Source organism: Hyperoodon ampullatus, assembly GCF_949752795.1.
Source record: "Hyperoodon ampullatus genome assembly, chromosome: 5".
Classification (NCBI taxonomy): Eukaryota; Metazoa; Chordata; class Mammalia; order Artiodactyla; family Ziphiidae; genus Hyperoodon; species Hyperoodon ampullatus.
Window position 1 is genome coordinate 110,321,187 of NC_136918.1, and position 7,157 is coordinate 110,328,343.

The 7,157-nt window shown below is 33.3% G+C and overlaps 1 pseudogene across 1 annotated transcript; it reads left to right on the forward strand.

Moving 5' to 3' along the window:
* Positions 1-2,634: 2,634 nt before the first annotated feature.
* LOC307053808 (small ribosomal subunit protein eS6-like) lies at positions 2,635-3,454 on the forward strand (annotated as a pseudogene). The gene has a single exon. The product of its transcript is annotated as a small ribosomal subunit protein eS6-like (transcript).
* Positions 3,455-7,157: the final 3,703 nt, after the last annotated feature.

Below are 7,157 nucleotides of genomic sequence, written 5' to 3' on the forward strand. Positions count from 1 at the left end.
GTTAAATGTAAAATGTCTGTTTTTGAATTAACACAGCATTTTGACAGTACTAGGTCTCAGTTTCCTTGTGTGTAGGAAGATGAAATCATATACATAGTTGTTGTGGTTAAACTTCATTGTCAACCTGGCTCTCCACTGTACTCAGATAGTTGGTCAAATATTATTCCAGATATTTCTGTGAAGTATTGTTTAGATGAGATTAAGATTTAAATCTGTGGATGCTGGGTAGAGCAGATTATACTTCATAATGTGAATGGATCTCATTAATTAGTTGAAGTACTTAATAGAAAAAGACTGACCTCCTCTGAAGAAAAGAGAATTCTGCTAGCATACTTCCTTCCAACTCAGACTGTTGCATCAACTCTTCCCTAGGTCCCCAGCCTGCTAGCCTACACTGCAGATTCTGGACTTGCCGAACTCCACAATAGCATAAACCAGTTTCTTAAACTCCCTCCCTCCCTCTCTGTCTCTGTCTGTCTCTCTCTCTCCCTGCTCCCCACCCTTCCAGCAAAGGCTAATAGAGTAGTTAAAAGTCCAGTTGGTGCTTTAAGGCAAGAATGCAAACCAACAACAATGGGTGTTACCTACCAAGTGGTTGCTCTATTTGCAAAGTAGAGAAATTAAAATTTAGTAAAGTTGCTAAATTGTTGCACCACCATCAGATTTTCACAGGTATATGTAGGGTGCTTTTATTCATTGTTAAGGCAAATGCAAATTGTACCACAATATCAAAATTTAGAGATGCATTTGCTCTTTTATTCATCAAACCTGCTCCTTTGATTTAAAAAAATGAAATAGAAGCATTAATGGATATACATGTGTGCTGGAACACTGTAATGGCAAAAGAACGCAACAATGTGAATTGAGACAAGTTTTGGCATAATTGATTTTGCATACTTTATAAAAACATTCAGAAGAAGCAATTAAAATTATGTCAAATGACTTTAAAGTATTTACATAATGATTGAGTGCCAAAAAGTTTAACACATTTCTGATAGCATGTGGTTACAAATGTGTATATTTTATAATTTTCTATATGTATATGATGATATATAAATATGAAACATAGCCTTATGTCTATTATTGAGTGTATGTGTGGTTTAGGATAATATTTTTGGAGAATAAGAAAAGGAAAGGAAAAAAATAAAAGAAACTTCTCAGAAACCTCCTACATATATCTATGATGTCATATATGTGAAACTTCTATGTGTGTGTGTGTGTGTGTGTGTGTGCTTAGGTGATAAATAAATTAAGAAAATCATTAATATTGTTAAACTGTGTATACTACCCAAAGCAATCTACAGATTTAACAAAATTCCTATCGATATATCCATGACATTTTTCACAGAACTAGAGCAAATAATCTTAAAATTGATATGGAACCACAAAAGACCCAGAATTGCCAAAGTAATCTTGAAAGAAGAAGAACAAAGCTGGAGGTATCAAGTTCCCTGACTTAAGACTATACTACAAAGCTACAGTAATCAAAACAATATAGTACTGGCACAAAAACAGACTCATAGATGGAGGGAACTGAATAGAGAGTCCAGAAATAAACCCATGCACTTATGGTCAGTTAATTTACTACAAAGGAGGCAAGAATATACAATGGAGAGGGACTTCCCTGGTGCAGTGGTTAAGAATCCACCTGCCAATGCAGGGGACACGTGTTCAAGCCCTGGTCTAGGAAGATCCCACATGCCACAGGGCAACTAAGCCTGTGTACCACAACTACTGAGCCCATGTGCTACAACTACTGAAGCCCACGTGCCTAGAGCCCATGTTCTGCAGCAAGAGAAGCAACCATAATGAGAAGCCCGTGCACTGTAACAAAAAGTAGCCCCCAGTTCCCACAACTAGAGAAAGCCTGTGCACAGCAATGAAGACTCAATGCAGACAAAAATAAATAAATAAAATAAAAGAATATATAATGAAGAAAAGACAGTCTCTTCAATAAGTAATACTGGAAAAACTGAACAGATACATGTAAACGAATTAAGCCATTTCCTCACACCATATAAAAAAATAAGCTCAGAATGGATTAAAGACTTAAATGTAAGACCTGAAACCATAAACTCCTAAAAGAGAACATAGGCAGAACACTCATTAATATAAATCATAACAATGTTTTTTAAATCAAAAGAAATAACAGCAAAAATAAATAAATGGGACCTAATTAAACTTAAAAGCTTTTACACAGCAAAAGAAACCATTGACAAAATGAAAAGAAAACCTTCTGAATAGGAGAAAATATTTGCAAATGATATTATTGATAAGGGGTCAATATCCAAAACATATAAACAGCTCACAGAACTGTATGTGTATGTATATATATATATATATATATATATATATATATATATATATATAACAATTAAAATTCGGCAGAAGACCTGAATAGATATTTTTCCAAAGAAGACATACAGATGGCCAACAGGCATATGAAAAGATGCTTAACATCATTAATCATCAGAGAAATGAAAATCAAAACCACAGTGAGATATCACCTCACACCTATCAGAATGGCTATCATCAAAAATCTACAAATAAATGTTGGCTAGGATGTAGAGAAAAGGGAACCCTTGTACATTGTTGGTGGGAATGTAAATTGGTGCTGCTGCTATGGAAAACAGTATGGAGATTCCTCAAACTGAAAATAGTACTACCACTCTTCTTCGCGGTGACTTGGAGGCCATCAGCTGCTTCAGGACGAAGGTGAATATCTCTTTCCCAGCCACTGGCTGTCAGAAACTCATTGAAGTGGATGATGAATGAAAAGTTCATACCTTTTATGAGAATGGTATGGCCACAGGAGTTGCTACTGATGTTCTGGGTGAAGAATGGAAGGGTTATGTGGTTTGAATCAGTGTTGGGAATGACAAACAAAGTTTCACCAGGAAGCAGGTGTCTGAATCCATGGCCAAGTCCGCCTGCTACTGAGTCATGGGCATTCCTGTTACAGACCAAGGAGGACTGAAGAAAGAAAGTGCAAATCTGTACAGGGTTGCATTGTGGATGCCAATCTCAGTATTCAACTGGGTCACCATAAAAAAAGGGGAGAAGGATATTCCTGGACTCACTGATACTACTGTGCCTCATCATCAGGGGCCCAAAAGAGCTAGAAGAATCTTCAAGCTTTTCAATCTCTCTAAAGAAGACTATGTCTGCCAGTATGTTGTGAGAAAGCCCATAAACAAAGAAGGTAAGAAACCTAGGACCAAAGTACCCAGGATTCAGCATCTTGTTACTCCACGTGTTCTGCAACACAAACGTTGGCATATTGCTCTGAAGGAACAGCGTACTAAGAAAAATAGGAAAAGCCTGCAGAATATACTAAACTTTTGGACAAGAGAATGAAGGAGGCCAAAGAAAAATGCCAGGAACAGACTGCCAAGAGTCGAGGCTGTCCTCTCTGAGAGCTTCTACCTTTAAGTCTGAGTCTAGTCAAAAATGAGATGTTCTAAAGTAACAAATAATAAGATCAGAAATCAAAAAAACAATAAATAAATAAATAAAATAAAAATAGCACTACCATATGATCTAACAATTCTACTCCTAGGTATATATCTGGAAAAAAATAATGAAAACACTGTTTTGAAAATATATATGGATCCCAATGTTCACAGCATTATTTACAATGGCCAAGATATGGAAGCATCCTAATGTCCATCAACAGATGAGTAGATAAAGAAGATGTGGTGTGTGTGTGTGTGTGTGTGTGTGTGTGTGTGTGTCTATATCTATATCTATATATAATAGGATATTACTCAGCCATAAAAAAGAATGAGATTCTCTCATTTGCAAAAACTTGGATGGACCTAGAGAGTATTATGTTTAGTGAAATATCAGATAAAGACAAATTCTCTATGTTATCACTTATATATGAAATCTAAAAAATGAAACAAATGAATGTATGTAACAAAACAGAAGCAGACTCACAGACACAGAGAATAAACTAGTGGTTATCACTGGGGAGGGAGAAATGGGGAGGGACAAGATAAGGGTATGGAATTAAGAGGTACAAACTACCATGTACAAAATAGATAAGCAAGTAGGATATATTATACGGCATAGGTAAATATAGCCAGTTTTGTAATAACTCTAAATGAAGTATAATCTATAAAAATATCACATCAGTCTCTTGTACACCAGAAACTAATATAATATTGTAAATCAGCTATTCTTTAATAAAAAATAAATAAACAATTCTTTTTAAAAAAGAAGATATTGTTGGATCACTGATCACTCTAGCTACAGATTTGTAGGTATATCCATGATTTAACAAAAGAAAAGAAAAACAAGTTGAAGATTATATTTAGAGTATTTTTCTTTAGAAAATAAAGCTATAAAAGATAGCTTTATTAAGATATAGTCATGCATGTAAGTATATAAACAAGGGAAATTGAAACCACAATTTTGCTTATTCTAGTCTAAGGAGAATGTGTTGAGAAAGTGTGAGGGTAATATTAGAAAATTATGAAAAAAATACTATTTTAACTCATTTTGGAAGTGTCATTATTTCTAATTTTCAACAAAGTGTTTTAATACATATTTTAATCTCATGTTTCTTATTTAATTATATTTAATAACTAAAGTTTCCATTAATTTAACTAGACATTTAAGCACAGAAAATAATATCTCAGGTACAAGATCTTTAGAAACTCAGCTTAGGGAAGGAAATAAATTGTAAAAATATTGAAAAAAATATATAACAATTTAATATACACATTATATATTACTTTAGAGAAGGAAGAGAAAATGCCTAACTGTCCAGAGAGAACAGGCAATGGTTTACCAAGCAGATGATGTTTGATCAGAATCCCAAAGAACGGGTTGTAGTTCAGTCATTAACAGGGCTACTGGGATACATTAGGGTGAGTTTAAACTACTCATGGAAGTTTGAGTAATATTAGTTTGAAAATGTAGTCAAGGTTTCAAATATCAAGCGTTTTGTATACTTACTAATGATAACGAAAATAGTTACCATTTCTTGAGCAGTTACATGCCAGTCACCCGTCTAAGTAGCTTGTGTCAATTGTTTCTTAATTTTATATTTTGAATGGCATTAAAACATTGGTAAATTAACTGTCATTTTACAGATGATGAAAGAAAAGCTAAATATCTTAGTTATGGATTTTATTTTCTGGCAATGTGACCAAAAGCATTGAGGAAATCATAATTAAGAAATAGTGACATGGTCATTGTTTTAGAATGCCAAGATGAGATTACTATAGACATCCAAGGAAGAAATATTAAAAACACAAATTAATGCAGTAGCATTAGAAAATGGAGATAGCATACATGATTTATGTGATATTTGGGATCCTTAGGTGACAGAATATGGTAATCTGCTGGAACTTTAAAATCAGGAAAAGAATACAGTCACATTTGACCATGTGTTTAGGTGCCTGAATAAATAAAACTGCTATTAAATAAAATTGTGAAAGTAGTGAAAAGAACGTGTCTCATTCTTATCTTGAGGAAATCATAAATTCAGATTTTTTTTCAATTTTTATTTTTATTTGGCCACACCACGCAGCATGTGGGATCTTAGTTTCCCCACCAGGGATCAAACCCACAACCCCTGCATTGGAATCACAGAGTCTCTAACCACTGGACCATCAGGGAACCCCCATAAATTCAGATTTAAACTTAAAGATATTGAGTTTTCTGGACACTCAGTTGAAGAATAGGAAAAATTGGAAATATATATTTTGGCTCCATACAGAGATGTGGCAGGTCTTGAAGACCATCATCTTATAGACAGAAATTGAGATCATGCATATGGATATTATTCCCTTGATTAACAATGAATTCTAATTGAGTCAGTCATACTGTACTGATGTGATATTTCCCAATTATTGAACAATTCTAAACAATAGAATCCGGACAGGAAGTATAGTCTTTGAGAGGCTGGTTTGTCCTCTTTTCTTAGCTTAAATGCAAGTTGATTACCTGCCTTTATTTCTATTTTTTTTTTTCTGAGTGATACAATGCCATAGAGATATCTTCATAAAAAATAGCTTAAGAACACAGAAATATATCCACATAAATATGCCCATTTAATTTTTGACAAAGGAGCAAAAACAATTCAATTGAGGAGGGTTAGTTTTTTCAACAAATGATGCTGGATAAATAGGGCATTCATAGACAAACAGATGAAACTTAACCTTACCCTATATACAGAACTTAACTCAAATGGATCATGAATTTAGATGTACAACACAAAACTATAAAACTTATAGGAAAAAAATAGAAAATATTTGTGAACTAGTACTAGGAAAAGAATTCTTAGACTTGACATCAAAAATACAATACATTAAAAAAAATTGATAACTTTGACCTCATCAAATTAAAAAATTTGCTCTGTGAAAGATTGTGTGAAGAGGATGAAAAGGCAAATTATAGACTGGAACAAAACATTTGCCAAAAAAAATAGCAAAACAAAAAGTAGCCCGAAACCTCAACAGCAATATAATTAGAAAATCGTTTAGGTGCATAAACAGAAATTTTACTACAGAGGATAAATAGATGACAAATAAACAAATGAGAAAACATCAACATCTAGAAATGCAAATTAAAAATACCATGAGATATCACTATACACCTATCAGAATGACTAAATATAAAATTAATGATCCCACCAAATGCTGGTGAGGATGCAGAGAAACTGGATCACTGACACATTGTTGGTGGAAATGTAGAAGTGTAGAGCCACTCGGCAAAATAGTTTGGCAAATTCTTTTAAAAAATAAAAATGGACTTACCATATGTCGCAGCAATTGCATTCTTGAGAAAATATCCTAGAGAAATTAAAAGTTATTTTCATTTTTAAAAATTTATTAATGAATATTCATAAAAGTTTTATTAATAATAGCCAGAAACTGGAAACTATCCAAATGTCCTTCAATGCTGAACTGTTAAGCAATATGTGGTACATCCATACCATGGGATACTAATCAGCAATACAAGGTAACTATTGAAACACACAAATTGTGTGAATCTCAAATCATGCTGAATGGGGGAAAAAAACTTATCTAAAAGAATACATACTGCATGATTGCACTTATATAACATTCGTGAGTATATATGTAATGTATGTGAATATATATAACATCAGATTATATATATATAAAACATCAGATTATATATATATA